The sequence below is a fragment of the Anabrus simplex genome, chromosome 1 (assembly GCF_040414725.1).
Source record: "Anabrus simplex isolate iqAnaSimp1 chromosome 1, ASM4041472v1, whole genome shotgun sequence".
Lineage (NCBI taxonomy): Eukaryota > Metazoa > Arthropoda > Insecta > Orthoptera > Tettigoniidae > Anabrus > Anabrus simplex.
In genome coordinates, this window is record NC_090265.1 from 1,523,922,097 (window position 1) to 1,523,939,178 (window position 17,082).

Genomic DNA, 17,082 nt, shown 5'->3' on the forward strand with positions numbered 1-17,082 from the left:
CCCCAGAAGTGTTATGTAAATTAGGGGCAGTAGGCCTAGCTGCATATAGGACTTATTGAAATGGCATTGCACTTCGTTTAGCTTACCTTATCTTGGGTGATGACACAACTTATCAAATGACAATTTGCTTGTCAACGCCGGTCGCATCCGGCACGGTTACAGATTATGCGGTCGCTAGTGGCACGGGTCGCATGCGGCACGGTCGCATCTGGCACGCCACCCCTCGTATGGGGACTGTTCACATGGGATGAAGTGAGGCCTCTTGGTACACTATCATCATCCCTCCACGGCGAGCGATACAGGAACCTGCTACCAGATCATGTTTCCCCATTTGTTCGCCGCCAGTACCCAGAAGGAGACTTGTACCTACGGCCCATCGCTCTCGAATTGTGTGGCCAGTTCGTTCGATGAAAACGGACGCTTGCTTAACTCCCAGGGTCACCCGCCCTCAGTCCTATTGAACACAACTGATGGTGGTGGTGGTGGTAGTGATTGTTTTAACAAGAAGTACAACTAGGTGACCATTCTCTATATAACACCAATGAGAGAGAGAAAAAATGGTAGGGTTCCGACAGGTCGAAAAATGAAGGTATCAGCCAATGAAAGATTAGGGCCACAAATGGCGTGAAAATGAATGACTCCCTTGGCCTCGATACCTAATACTGTCGAGGTCGGAAAAGAACAAGAGTTGACCAAGGAAGGTCGGATAGGATAGATGAAAGTAAGGAGCCTCGTACAGGTGAGTGTAAGCAATGCCAGGACTCAGCTAAGAGCCTCGTTTACGCCAACCCACGCTCCCAAGTGAAGAGCACCTGGGGCCCCCTTTAGTCGCCTCTAACGACAGACAGGGGATACCGTGGGCTTTATTCTACCACCCTCACCCACAGGGAGGTTGAACACAACTGGGATGTGGTAGTGGTGTTATTGACTTTTACGTCCCACTTGCTACTTTTACGGTTTTCGGAGACGCCGAGGTGCCAGAATGTTGTCCCTCAGGAGTTCTTTAACGCGCCAGTAAATCTACCGACACGAAGCTGACGTACGTGAGCACCTTCAAATATTACCGGACTGAGCCAGGATCGAACCTGCCAAGTTGGGCTCAGAAGGCCAGTGCTGTACGGTCCGAGCTACTCAGCCCGGCAACTGGGATGCTATCGAGAAGAATGCTCCCGCCCTGGACTCTCTTCCAACTTCCAACCAATCTCTGTGCATTATGTGAGGCTGTGCAGTGGTCGCTTTCCTAAGCTTCCGGTGTGTTGTGATGTCTATGTCACGCCGCATCGCTGCCATCATCCGGTCGAAAGTGGATGCTACTCTCTACTATCCAGGTATCTCTTTTTTCCGCTAGTGGTTTTACGTCGCACCGACACAGATAGGTCTTATGACGACGATGGGATAGGAAAGGCCTAGGAGTTGGAAAGAAGCGGCCGTGGTCTTAATTAAGGTACAGCCCCAGCATTTACCTGGTGTGAACATGGGAAACCACGGAAAACCATTTTCAGGCTAAGTCTATTACGCGTACATCACCCTATGTCTTAATTATCACGCCAAATACTAGCCTACTCATAACGAAAAAATATATTCACTAACAGCATAATTAATACAAGTGTACTTTGAAAACTATGCGTATGAATTTTCATTTTCTCCACTGTATGCAGCGTACACAGGCGTTTTTTGCGTATTGCAGTTAGTTAATGGTACACGGCGTCGCCGCAGTAGTCGAAAAGGGGTTATACCAAATTCCAATTGAGATGTTGTTTTAGTACTAGAGAAAATATGTTTGGGAATATTCTAAGTGAGAAGCGTCGCAAATACTTTCCTGGAAAAGTTAATAATGTGTTGCTTCCATGAAAGATGTTCGTCTATGATAATTACCAAAATATTGTCCGGCTCCATGGCTAAATGGTTAGCGTGCTGGCCTTAGGCCACAGGGGGTCCCGGGTTGGATTCCCGGCAGGGTAGGGAATTTTAACCATAATTGGTTAATTCCGCTGGCACGAGGGCTGGGTGTATGTGTCGTCTTCATCATAATTTCAACCTCATCACGACGCGCAGGTCGCGCACGGGCGTCAAATCAAAATACCTGCATCTGGCGAGCCGAACTTGTCCTCGGACACTCCCGGCACTAAAAGCACGCCATTTCATTTTACCAAGATATTGACTGATTCGCTGATACGATTCGGTGAATTTTGCAGGTACGGTATAGTTTTGGTAAAGTGAAATTGTTTATGTTTCTGAACGACGTTGTTGTTAGGAAATTATTGAGATTTTCTATAACTTAGTCTACGTCCATGCGTGCACATTTCTTGTACCGTAATTCTCTATTGAAATTGGAGCTAATTGTGTTCCTGACGGAGCTTTCAGTGTGCTGTAACTGAATATTGCGCCTCGAGTAGAATTCCCAGTTTTCAATACTTTCCGGCATTTCGCTGTGTCTGAAAATCGTAAAATTGGACTCACCAAGCCAGCCGCGCTGTACTGTCTGAACTACTGAACCCTGCACAAACAGCAGTTCATACTGAAATGAGAACATGAGATAGTGTAGATTTTTTTTGCTAATTGTTTTACGTCGCACCGACACAGATAGGTCTTATGGCGACGATGGGACAGGAAATGGCTAGGAGTTGGAAGGAAGTGGCCGTGGCCTTAATTAAGGTACAGCTCTAGCATTTGCCTGCTGTGAAAATGGGAAACCACGGAAAACAATCTTCAGGGCTGCCGATAGTGGGGTTCGAACCTACTATCTCCCGAATACTGGATACTGACCGCACTTAAGCGACTGCAGCTATCGAGCTCGGTAGTGTAGATCTGTGCAGTGTGCCGTACACTACCGGCACTTGCCGCACGAGTTCGTCCTTGAGACAGTGACGTGCTCCAGGAAGTGGGGACTGAATCACATGATGACCTAAGCACCACATTCTATAACCCAAATACCTCCTTTACAGTCGTTATCTAAAAGGAATGCTCATTTATTGATTTTACCAGCTCATGTTCCCGTGCTTCGCTACGGAATTCTACATTGATTACAGAAATCTGGGTAAAATACTACACGTGTTGTAAGATTGAATTAGTTTGCATTGCTCTTCGCGTTACCCGAGAAACACCATGGGGAGGTCACCATACGTCGTTTCTCGTGTAAAGTCCGAGTTGGGAAGTTTGCATTACAATGGCAGGCCCCATTTCGTACTGCCAGTCACAGTTGAGTTTGGCAGTCCCCCTTGCCTATAGCCAGTCACAATTGATTTGCGTAGTTATTATAAATACAGACCCCCTTGCCTACTGCTGTTCAAATTATGTTATACAGGGTTGTTGTTGCAATCACTTTCCAGTTGGGGAGTTTTCATTAAATACTGATTAAAGAAACAGCGATAGAGTAAGGTGTAGTTTTCTTGACACTCTCTTTGCATGGTTCGGTAAGAGATCTGAAGCAGAAACCGTTTTGTTAAGAGGGACTTTAGGTTTTGTATCAACCTGGGGGATGCAATGGAGTATCCATCTTCTCCGTGGCAGAACATAAGAGGGTACTGAAAAGCGTCATAAGCGCGGTGAGTTTAATTGATTTGCTTCAACATCGTGTCTCTGCTGTGACGAAGGAAGTCCTGCTTTTCAAACTCCTGCCCCAGAATCACCAATCACTCGTTGTAGGTGCGTTATATTGACCCTTATGTTCAGCTGGTGGTTGTCGGTTTAAACTCTTCTGGGGCCTTCTCCAACACTGTTTTAAAATCTCGCAAATAAGGATTATGAGTATGCATAAGTTCTTGAAGTTGTAAAATTAACCACGGCTTCACAACACCGAATTTCCTACTCTTTTTCATCATTACAAACAAAATATATTTGTAAAAATGGGCGGGTTTTTCTTGTGATGAAGGTAACAAACTTCCTATTCTGTGGTAAACTTAGCATTTAACTTTAAAAGTTGGTATAAAATTTCCCTCATATACCTCCTCAGCTCCAAAAGACGTAATTTGAGAACATCCTATGTCCCTAAAAAAATGCTCAGACTCAGGATGATCGATAATAATGTTATTTGCTTTTCGTCCCACTAACTATTTTTACGGTTTCGGAGACGCCGAATTGCTGGAATTTAGTCCTGCAGGAGTTCTTTTACATGCCAATAAATCTACCGACACGAGGCTGACGTATTTGAGCACCTTCAAATACCACCGCACTGAGCCAGGATCGAACCTGTCAAGTTGGGGTCAGAAGGCCAAGTCCTCAACCGTATGAGCCACTCATTTGAGGATGGGGAGGCTCTCCAATAGGGGAGAGTTATAAGCCTGCATTTCCCTTCCTACAACACAGACCGGAGCTTTCCCTTCTTCTTCTTCTTCTTTTTTTTTTTTTTTTTGCGACACCACTTGCAATCGACTATCTGGCCAATAGCAACAACCATGTCATTACTGTAATCTGTATTGCAGTCTTACTCGACTCCCGATAAAGATTTTTGTTTTCCACGCGATCAATAGTTTATTTTCATTGCATCTCCTAACAGCTTTTAGATTGACTTCAGAATTGTTCTGCGTATAAGTTATCTCATAACAACCTCTCTATTAACATCAGGTTTCCTTTCAGTCATATGTTTACAGACTCCCTATGTTTTTTCCTTAATCCTATCCGTAAATCTAGAGCGGCGCTTATTTCCTCTTTGGTTTTCATTCGATGATGGAATTTTTGACCCGTTTTTCAAGTCAGAGGGAGAATTTACTTCATTTTTTCTATTTTTTAATGTCGCACCAACACATCGAAGGCTTTCGGCAGCGGAAGTATGGAATAGGACTAGGATTAGAAAGGTAGCGGACATGGCCTTAATAAGTAAGGTACAGCCCCAACATTTGCCTGGTGTGAAATGGGAATCCACGGTAAACCATATTCAGGGCTGCCGATGATGGGATTCGAACCTACTATCTCCAGAATGCCAGCTCACAACTGCGCGACACGGCTAACTCGCTCGGCATTTAAATCATCATCGGGCACAACAGAAAGACACTTGTTTCTAGAAAGAGGATAATAATCAGTGAACGGAAATTCACTGTCAAATTTTTCATAGACAGAGCACTGACAGAAAAAGAAACGTTTCCCTTTGAAAAAAAAAAAAGAATGAAATGAAATGAAATGAAATGGCGTATGGCTTTGAGTGCCGGGAGTGTCCGAGGACAAATTCGGCTCGCCAGATGCAGGTCTTTTGATTTGACTCCCGTAGGTGACCTGCGCGTCGTGATGAGGATGAAATTATGATGAAGAGACACATACACCCAGTCCCCCCTGCCAGTGAAATTAACCAATTAAGGTTAAAATTCCCGACCCTGCTGGGAATCGAACCCGGGACCCCTGTGACCAAAGGCCAGCACGCTAACCATTTAGCCATGGAGCCGGACTTCCCTTTGCAAAAAGCTAATGATCATGAGTATGTCTTTCAATGAATGAAACTCCAATATTAGTAACGAACGATTTATTTGCATCATTTCACAGAGCATCTTTGGTGACCAAGGCCTAAGGTAATGACTTTATTTTGATTTTGTTTTTCCTTTACGTCGCACCGACACAGAAAGGCCACAAAACTGTCCGCCTCTGTGGTGTAGTGGTTAGTGTGATTAGCTGCCACCCCCGGAGGCCCGGGTTCGATTCCCGGCTCTGCCACGAAATTTGAAAAGTGGTACGAGGGCTGGAACGGGCCCCACTCAGCCTCGGGAGGTCAACTGTGCAGAGGTGGGTTCGATTCCCACCTCAGCCATCCTCGAAGTGGTTTTCCGTGATTTCCCACTTCTCCTCCAGGCAAATGCCGGGATGGCACCTAACTTAAGGCCACGGCCGCTTCCTTCCCTCTTCCTCTTCTTCCCATCCCCACGCAAGGCCCCTGTTCAGGATAGCAGGTGAGGCCGCCTGGGCGAGGTACTGGTCATTCTCCCCAGTTGTATCCCCCGACCCAATGTCTCATGCTCCAGGACACTGCCCTTGAGGCGGTAGAGGTGGGATCCCTCGCTCAGTCCGAGGGAAAAGCCAACCCTGGTAAACAGATTAAGAAGAAGAAGAAGAAGAAGAAGAAGAACCCACAAAACTTAAGTACTATCTGCGCACTTTTTAGCGATAGATTTACATCCTCGAGCTGAAGCGGTCGACCTCGGCAATCTTCGAGATTTGTACTGGCAATCTTTGAAATACAAACTATGAATCGCTTATGATCGCTGTGCGACGTCTGGCGTACACTTTACGTACTAGTACTGTTGTTATTTACACACAAAGCCAAACTATAGAATTCACTCTAGGAATAAGATTCGCATCGAGAAATGTTATATAATGTTATATAATGTGTGTGTGACGCATATTATCATATATTATCATATTATCAATTCATACCAGATTTCATTTCCATTCAGTTGGCAGTACTTACGGAACCGGAAGCGCTCCCTTCTTACTCCTCAAACCCGAACACAAATCTACCGCTAAAAAGTGCGCAGATAGTAAATATCAATATTGCTTAAATTATCCAATTTTTATTGAGTGTTATTGCATAGTTCGGGTGAATGTATTCATAGGCCTACACGTAAATGTATTTGTCCCCGTTATAATAAAATCTGTGTTGTCAATAAACAGTAAAAACAAACCGAAGAAGTCTCAGGAGTTTCTTGAATTCCTTCGTCCACTGTTTCCCTTTCACGTTGAAAAGTTAATGAAGTATTGTGCGCCTCGTGATCGGCGATCAACGATAGGATGTCATAGAACAACAACGTGGTTTATCACGTTCTCCTCAGACGTACACGAAATATTTTACTTTTCTCAATTCTCTTCGAAAATCTGCTTCAGTGACTCAATTCTCTTCTTGAGAAAATGTCAGCACCGGGAATGGTCTCGCGAGTCATGAGCAATGTTATTCAAAGCTTCGTCACGCTTGTTCTTGTCTCTGTAAGCTTCACTTCTCACTTTCCATAAACGCGAGTACTGCGACAGGTTTCATTACAATGGTTCAGAAAAGAAGGTTTTATACACTTAGCACTATCACTATCAGACATTACCGACTGAAAAAAATAAATAAATAAATAAACCAATGTAAAATGTTCTGAAGAAATGGGATGGGCGAACCTTATAAAAAACTGTTTAGAGACAAGGGAAATACGTGAGACATTTATAAACGAGGAGGATATGACAAAAATTGATGGAAAAATCAGCTGTATACGAAAGTCATTGATCAGAGAGTGGGTGCATCCTGGAAGAATTGCAAAATTATTCATCATTATAAGGTGAACGTGGGAAAGTAAATTGGCGGAAGGAAAATAATATTGATACATGTTGGTTAGTAACAGAATTGTGCTTAAGGCAACCTAGACAATACAGTAAAACTCCGTTGAAGTCTAGAGGAGTTGTTAGGTACGTAGATTTTAGTTATAGCATATAATTATGTTATCATCGTAGTCTAATTAGTTTGATTCCTGTTTTCTTTCGACAGTCAATCTTAATATTCATTTCAGGAGTCAGACATGGAATGGAGGGACTGAGGAGGACTACTGTGGTGACCTCTTTGAGGGAGTCATGTTTCCGGGTATTTGATGGGCCTGTATAGCATGTCCGGTAAGAAATTCTAACACTCCTTTCAGGCAATTCTTTCTCTGTTCACTTTCGAAATGTTAATTTTTGATTAATGATGTTTTCCGGACACACGGGCGGTGGTGGTGATTACTGTTTTAAGAAGAAGCACATGTGGGCAACCATCCACTATTAACACTAATCAGAGGGAAAACATTATTAGTTACAATAACTGTTTCAGAATGAGTGTCCGTAGAGTTAAATGAAGTGAAGCAAAGTAAAACAAACAAGCAAAGGAATGGGCTGTTTGAAAAATGGACTAATAGAACAAATTCCAAAATTACTTTTACGGTTTTCGGAGACGCCGAGGTGCCGGAATTTAGTCCGGCAGGATTTCTTTTACGTGCCAGTAAATCTACCGACACGAAGCTGACATATTTGAGCACCTTCAGATACTACCGGACTGGGCCAGGATCGCTCAGAAGGCCAGCGCTGTACCGTCCGAGCTACTCAGCCCGGCAAGCGGAGTCGAAAAGTTCGGCCTTGCTACCTGGTATCTGCCAGTACTTCCTAGTCCATTGCTTCTGAATTAGGTGATGATATTTTCTATTCAAAAGATACAAATATAGTTAATGATAGTAACATAGTATTTCCTCCCGAAGTCGTGTTTATATTGCAACGCCTGTCCTGAACGGCAGAATGCCGAAATACGGCCCTGGTTGTCGATTTTAATCATACGATAACATGATGTCAATTATTACTTGTCACGTACTGTACGTACAAAATTGTACGCACTATAATGATGCATAATGTCAAACTAGTATTAGTATCTGTACTCTCACGATGTCGTATTTATTCATGCAGGTCTCTGCAGTAACCACCAAAAGAACATGTCTGACACTTGAACGAAAATAACGTACCATGTTGTATTATAATATGCTCAATAGTTATCCCCCTGTGGGTGGGGAAGGTAGAATAACACCCACGGTATCCCCTGCCTGTCGTAAGAGGCGAATAACAGGGGCCCCAGGGGCTGTGAACTTGGAGCGTCGGTTAGCAACCACAGGGCCCTTAGCTGAGTCAAGGCATTGCTTCCACTTACTTGTGCCAGGCTCCTCACTTTCATCTGTCCTATCCGCCCTCCCTTGGTCAACTCTTGTTCTTTTCCGACCCGACGGTATTAGGTTTCCGAGGCCTAGGGAGTCTTTCATTTTCACGCCCTTCGTGGCCCTTGTCTTTCTTTGGCCGATACCTTCATTTTTCGAAGAGTCAGATCCCTTCCATTTTTTAATCTCTGATTAGTGTTATATAGAGGATGGTTGCCTAGTTGTTCTTCCACTAAAACAATAATCACCACCACCACCGCCTGCTCCATAGTTAAACAATAAAATAATGTAAGCATAAGGTTGACGACACTAATTGGTTCCATAGCAGAAAATATGTCCACGTCAAGATGAGTTCATTGAAAGTCACATGACTATGATAGGCTTCCTGTTGTAGACCACAATGACAGTTTAAACCTCCAACAGCATCATGCTCTCGGACTTGACAACAACGTACAAACCGGTCAGCTCCAATCGTGGCTGACGCAATTCCAAGTCTGCTCACCATCACGTGCTGCGAGAGGAGGTCAACAGGACTTCCAGTAAGTTTGTTTGCGAGTCGCTTGTTATCGTTTGTTACTCCTACTGGAGGGAGGACAAACAGATACCGAGCCGAGACATGCGTCTAAAGTAATCAAGGACGTCCACCATAATCTCGTGTATGTAGGTTCATGCAAATCAGCTGTTGTGTCGACAATCATAAGCCAGTACAAAGGTAACTGTAAACTTCCGTTAATTGATTGTCATTCTTTCTCTCGTCTCCAGTGTTTACACGAAGGTTCCATGCCAACCTTTTTAGATCTGAGCATATGACTTACTTTCTTTTCTATTAACATTCAATATTTAATAATGTAATGCCAACATTTATTTCCTCAAACCAGGCACCACGATAAGTTGTGACTTATAGTAAACTACATTCTATAATGTCTTTTACAGTAGTAGGGTAACCTCCTGGGGAGTAGATGGCAGGCGTAGTCTTAGTCTCAGATCTTCTATAAGGAAACATTCGTTTGCCAACTCGTAAGTCAATCTTGATACGGTTGTCTTTGAGACACCCAAGACTCTTTTGAGAAATCTGGCTTTAACACTTTCAATAGTGTAAAGATCGGACACTATTAGTTTTTCCCTACTAAAGAATAGAATCCAAAAGAGAAATGAAATTTGGTTGGATTTCTACAGCACAGATGCAATGATCGATCGCAACTGGACGGAAGCAAACTATTTTTTTTTAAATAAGACTTACGCAGTGCTGTAACCAGATTGGCTGTTCATGGATTTCACCACACCTTATATACGCGACAAGGTTACCATGACCCTACACCGCAATGTATATGCAAATTGTGCCAGAGGATATGTGAACGTTACCATTTTAGCGTGTGCACTAGGAGAAAAAAATCATTAATGGAATACAGTAAGGAACAGTAGTATAATTCATATTTTACATATCTATATGCACATTTGTGCACATTTCATATTAAAATAATGTCTTTTCCGCATGGTCATCTGTATAATGACGAAGCGTGAGAAGATTCTTTGGGTAAACTGAACGAAATATAACCCTTCATGAAATAATAATAATATTATTAATAATAATAATAATAATAATAATAATAATAATAATAATAATAATAATAATAATAATAATATAGCCAACCGGGAAAATATGCTCAACGTTGAGATCTTCGATTCAGCGGTGTCCCGGCTTCGATTCCCGGCCGGGTCAGGGAATGTAATCCCGTCTGATTAATTCTTCTGGCTCGGGGACTGAGTGTTTGGTGGCGTGCCAGATGCGACCGTGCCGCATGCGACCCGTGCCACTAGCGACCGCATAATCTGTAACCGTGCCGGATGCGACCGGCGTTGACAAGCAAATTGTCATTTGATAAGTTGTAGCTAAACGAAGTGCAATGCCATTACAATAAGTCCTATAAGCAGTTACTGCCCCTACTTTACATAACACTTCTGGGGGAAACTCATTTTACAACACAAAACATGGTGATGCGCTTACGTCTTTTCCCACCGGGCGAGTAATGCGGTTAGAGGCGCGCGGCCCTGAGTTTGCATCCGGGAGATAGTGGGTTCGAATCCCACTATCGGCAGCCCTGGAGATGGTTTTCCGTAGTTCCCATTTTCACACCAGGCAAATGCTGGGGCTGTACTTCAATTAAGACCAGGGCCGCTTCCTTCCCATTCCTAGTCCTTTCCTATCCCATCGTCGCCTTAAGACCTGTCTGTGTCGGTGCGACGTAATGCCACTAGCAAAAAAAAAAAAAAAAAAAAAAAAAGATCCTAATTCTCTGAAATTATTTACGACTTAGGCCTACTTACTTATCGTGTCCTATTAGTACCAGGAGTGTCCGAGGACGTGTTCGGCTTGCCTGGTGCAGGTCTTTCTACCTGACTCCCTTGGGCGGCCTGCGCGTCTGGATGTGGGATTATGATAATGAAGTAGGGAGTGATGAAACTCGGTTTCGGCACGTAGCCTACTCCTCTCGAATAATACCAAGGGGTCTGCTCAATGCTTTACGTTGCCATCCGACGGCCAAATCACCATCAACAGCATCATATCCCCTCACTCCATTTGAACACTGCGAAAAGGTTTGGATTTGAATCCAGGCTTTTGGCATGCAATCTAGTGATTAGAAACTGTCTACCACCAACTTTCCTACCCTGCCGGCCAACATTCTGATGGTAAATTTTTTTTCATCCAGGCTAAGTGGCTCAGACGGCTCAGACGGTTGAGATGCTGGTCTTCCGACTGCAACTTGGCAGGTTCGAACCTGGCACAGTCCGGTGGTATTTGAACGTGCTCAAATATGTCAGCTTTATGTCGGTAGATTTACTGGCACGTAAAATAAGTCCTGCGGGACTAAATTCCGGCACCTCGGCGCCTCCTTAAACCATAAAAGTAGTTACTGGGACGTAGAGCCAGCAACATTATTATATTTTTCTTTCGGCCAACGGCAATCGAACCTGCTAACCACGGTGTCAGACCTTTATTTTAGAAAAGACCAAGTTAGCTACTTACAAGCAATCTGCCACTTGGTGACAGCCCTTAATGCAGATCCATTGTAAGTGATTGATGGGTCGCATGCGGCACGATTCTTATCCACTCGGTCGCTATTGGCACGATAGTGGCCTGGTCGCATCCGGCACAGTCGCATCTGGCACGTAACCGAGTGTTTGTGTTTATTACAACACTTTTCCCTTCATATTCAGCGAACACACGTGTATTTTCAAATCATTGACTGTGCTGGTATCATCAGCGTAACAACACACAGCTGTATACTCTCTTGAGAGAACTGTTCTTCTCATTGGGACTTTCATTATAATGTATATTAATACACCATACTGTGCAGCAGATGCACATCCAAGTTAAATAAAGTATGTTAAGTACTGAATATATATATATACTTGATAAGATTGTTCAGAACATAACACACACCACACTACCAACCAGCACAGAAACACGCAATAGTAAATATATCCCACCAAATAGGACTGGTGTCAAGAAGGACATCCGGAAGTGAAATAGGGCCAAAGCCACATGCGCTACGTTGTTCACATCCGCGACCCCGCAGGTGTGGGAAAAGTGGTAGAAAAAGAAGAGAAGAATTCAACCGGAAAAACGCATCCGATTTATACAAAAGCAAGAAAGCAAAGTCATTTCCGTACGGGATATGAAGGCCCTTGGAGGGTTGGAAGATAAAGACTTCCACTATCCATTACCTCAGCAGTTGGTGGGGTAGAGTGGTTCGTTCTATGCATGGCCCTATTTATCCCCGGGAATTAACCTGGTACCCATTTTTGATGCAGGCTGAAGGAACCTCAGGGCCATGTGGCACCTCCGGATATGGAAAGCTAGCGTCTTAATTTTTTCGATTTCCTGACGAGGAACCGAACCCCCGTCCTTCTGGGTGAACAAACACGGTTTAACAGCCTCGGCCAGGCACCCCCCCCCCCCTCCTATTTATACAAAAAGTTTAGACAAAACAATGGAATTGTTGTGCATACCGGTAGTTTGCTAGACCTAAGTGTAGGTCTATTATAAATATTGTGTATCAAAAGTTCACTCAGCTGTTTAGGAGATTAGGGATTGGGAAATTGCCGACTCGGATGTTAAATCTCTTTAATAGTACTTGCAGTCCGGGTCCGTAGCTAAATGGTTAGCGTGCTGGTCTTTGGTGACAGGGGTCCCAGGTTCGATTTCCAACAGGGTCAGGAATTTTAACCATAATTGGTTAATTTCGCTGGCGCGGGGGCTGGGTGTATGTGTTGTCTTCATCATCATTTCATTCTCATCACGACGCGCAGGTCACCTAAGGGAGTCAAATCAAAAGACCTGCATCTGGCGAGCCGAACTTGTCCTCGAACACTCCCGGCACCAAAAGCCATACGCCATTTCATTTCAATACTACGCACTTGCATTTTTTTTTCTTTTACTAAAGTTCACACTGATATTAAGTTGTACTTAAGTTTACTTCTACTACTGTGTTGAGCAGATGGTTTCTTTTAACTGTGCACTAAAATACAGTCCTCATATTGTTAGGAATAAAACACTGTAAGCGAGCTCGATAGCTGCAGTCGCTTAATTGCGGCCAGTATCCAGTATTCGGGAGATAGTGGGTTCGACCCCACTGTCGGCAGCCCTGAAGATGGTTATCCATGGTTTCCCATTTTCACACCAGGCAAATGCTGGGGCTGTATTTAATTAAGGCCACGGCCGCTTCTTTCCCACTCCTAGCTCCTTCCTGTCCCATCGTCGCCATAAGACCTGTCTGTGTCGGCGCAACGTAAAGCAACTTGCAATAAATAAATAAATAAATAAATAAATAAATAAATAAATAAATAAATAAATAAATACACTGTCTGTTTTATCACTAATTTATTTCTAGGATGACCCAGTAAGCACCAGTAAGCACACACACACGCACAATTACTACTACTGAAACGTTTTCATTCCGTCCCTGAAAGGGACGACGGGCCTCCTAGTAGACGGTAAAGCCGTCTCTCAGGCCAGGGAGATGTTCAGAGAAGGTGAGAGGGTTGGCGGCCGTGGCCTATACTAGGAACTGTCCCGGCATTCGCCTTATAGTGCAGGAGAATGGAAAACCACAGAAAACCAATCTCAGGACAGCCGATGGTGGAGACCAGCCCCTCTCCGTCTCCCGAATGCAGAAGCGTGGAACCACGGCAGAGCCGCGACCACCACTCCTCTGCTCGGTTGGCCGGTCGGAGTGCAGAACTGTCGGATCACGGACCAGCCGTGGCCACTTGTAGGCCAACGCCTACTCTGGAACCGCCCACATACAATTCTATTCACCGAGAAAATGGTCGTGCGGTTAGGCTCGTGCAGCTATGAGCTTGCATTCGGGAGATAGTGGGTTCGAACCCCACAGTCGGTAGCCCTGAAGATGGTTTTCCGTGGTTTGCCATTTTCACACCAGGAAATTAATACTATTCACCTTAATTTACCGGGCGAGTTGGCCGTGCGATTAGGGGCGCGCAGCTGCGAGCTTGTTTCCGGGAGATAGTGGATTCGAACCCCACTGTCGACATCCCTGACGATGGTTTTCAGTGGTTTCGCATTTTCACACCAGGGATATGCTGGGGCTGTACCTTAATTAAGACCACGGCCTCTTTCTTCCCACTCCTAGGCCTCTCCTAACCCATCGTTGCCACAAGATCTATCTGCGTCGGTGCGACGTAAAGCAAATTGTAAAAAAGAAGAAAAAAGAGGAAAAATCAACCATGAATGACCAGACTCAACTAACAGCTGTCTGTTTATATGTTTAAGACAGCAGGACTGAAACTGGACAGTCTTTACCGGGCACAGGGCTATAATCCTTTCTACCGAGCAAGTGGCTGTGGGGTTTGGGTCACGTAGCTATCAGCTTGCATTCAGGAGATAGTGAGTACGAACACCACTGTCGGGGTTTCCCCATTTTCACACCAGGAAAATGCTGGAGCTGTACCTCAATTAAGGCCACGGACGCTTCCTTTTCTACACCATCGTCGCCATAAGACGAATCTGTGTCGGTGCATCGTAAAGTAAATCGTATATGTATAGCCCTACAATATATAAAAATTCCATACTGAAAGGCTGTCTTTCACTTTCAGACGCACATTCTGCTCAGTCGCCTCACTCACTCCAAGATGTGTTGAACACAGGGCTGCTGACCCCCACAACACAGAATGACTGTTCCTTGGTTTAACTCTGGAGAAAGTCTACAGTCCACGGTAGTATACACAAAGTACTCCCAGGGAGTACACAGACAGTACTTTGCTCAGCACACGCTGATACTCTGACACGGATGGGATACTGACGGCAGCCACACTACTGCCGCCCCAGTCCAACTATCGAACTCCAACAATGACTGACTGTTCGTGGCTAGCCTCATTTTTGTAACCTGATGATGGGGCACTAGAATATTCGGGGTTTGACTAGAGACAGAACATTCCCGTTTCGTGTTCCAGAAGATGTACGGGGAAACCGACCAATAGAACAATAGAGGGGAGAGGCTGTAACTATACTCTTAGGCTGGGAGCTCCCAGTGGACTCTCCACTTCCTTCCAAGAAATACCGAAGGAGCTACGAGAAGGCTGGCACGCAACAGTGTTTAGGACTACAGAAGAGATACATAAAATGTACGATATCTGTTTAGAGTTTTACGTGATATTAAGTTGAAAAATATTTTGTGAAATATCAATTAGATACACTTTTTCATTCTAGAGAACACATCTTACCGGGAAAAGTCAGCCTAAAATCTCGAGTTAGGCACGCACGTCATTGGGCGACCTCTCTCCTCACTCGCCCAGATCGGGCAACCAGGGTTGCGATGATTCTTTTAGTCACTACAGTATGATGGAAGTCAACTCAAGAACTGAGAAAATATCCTTCCGCGTGTGAGCACTTCGAATTCGGGAATTCGACAGGCGCATAATACGAAGTTAGAGCGCTGTTTTTCATGAGCATGTAGAAGTTTTATAACCTTGGAATGGGCAGGAGTGGACTCTAGGGAAAGAAAACTTGAAATAATTCACTCATTCTATTGATGTATTTCGGATGTAATTGGCGTTGTTTACATTAAGAGGACGGACGGCGTCTTTCTTTTCTGTAATCGAGCTACTTCATCTGGTTTCCATACTCAAAAAGGTACTTTCTTCCTACAGAGAACTTGCTTTTAACATTTTGGCAATGTCAAGATAATCAGCTATTTCATTTGTTGAGATCTCCGCAGAGCGAAGTCCGCTCTGTGTGCACTCTGACAGCCGAGAGAGGAACATCTAAGTGACATATACAGTAGCTGGGCCTAACTTCATGTCCAATCCCTGCCACATTTTACTTATGAAGTTAATCTTTACCAACAAATATTTCATATTGTTACGTGCCAGCCACGTGGTGGTCCCTTTTCGTAGTTCAGGAAGGGACTGGTGACTCAGACGACTTGGGATCTCCCAGCCGGCTTGTGGGGTGGGGCCGGCCTTTCCGTGCATTGTTCTCGTCGGCCGGATTACCTGTGAGTTTCTTGGAGATACAACGGGAATGTTTTGCCTCTAGCCACCTCGCGAAAATTCTGGCTGAAATCAGCCGAGCCATATAAAGGGAGGCTAGCCGCGGACAGTCGGTCAATGTCGGACTCGGGGTCAGTGTTGGACTCCGTGGTGAAGTGAGAGATTCAGTGACTTAGAGTTTGGTGGCTGGGCTGAGAGCGAGAGAGGTGTTGGCTGTCGCTAGTGTCCCACCGAGGCCTGAACGAAGAGCTATCCCTGTGGTGTCGGCGAGACCAGTGAGTAGATGGGCTGGAGATGACGGAACGGAAGACTGTACCTGAGAGTACTGTGTACTTGTGTATTTCTGTGGACTGAGGATCGCCGTGAGTCAGCGAGGAAACCCGCTATCGTGAGTACGAGGATAAATGGACCTGTGCTGATGTTCGCTGTTGTGAGTATCGTCCTGCTGTTGAATACTGTTGAGCTGTTTAGTTGTTCGCTTCATGTGATTGTGTGAATTACTGGACTGTCTGTGGAGTCGACATCGAACAGTCGTTGAATAGCCCGTAGCCCTGTGTTCAGATCCAGCGGTCTATACACACAACTGCTGTATGAGGTGACTGGACTTGGGGCAGTGAAAGTAAGGATTAAGCGTCCCGAGGCGGAGCAACGGGCTGGACTGTCTGCTGCGCCGTAAGGAAGAGCAATTTGTAAATAGAGAGTAATTAGTAAGTGTGACCATTCATGGTTAATTAGAATTGTGTGTGTGCATTTATTGGGTCATCCTGAAATAAATTAGAGTAATGAAGTAGATGGAGTTTTATTTGTAACAAGATATTTGTATATTTGTAGCTGTAATTAATAATCTACTATGCACATTTTACCTATACAGTATATAAGCTGCTTCTGACTCGAATCAATCAGTCATCAATGACAATGATCCACATTTAGGGCTGTCGCCCAG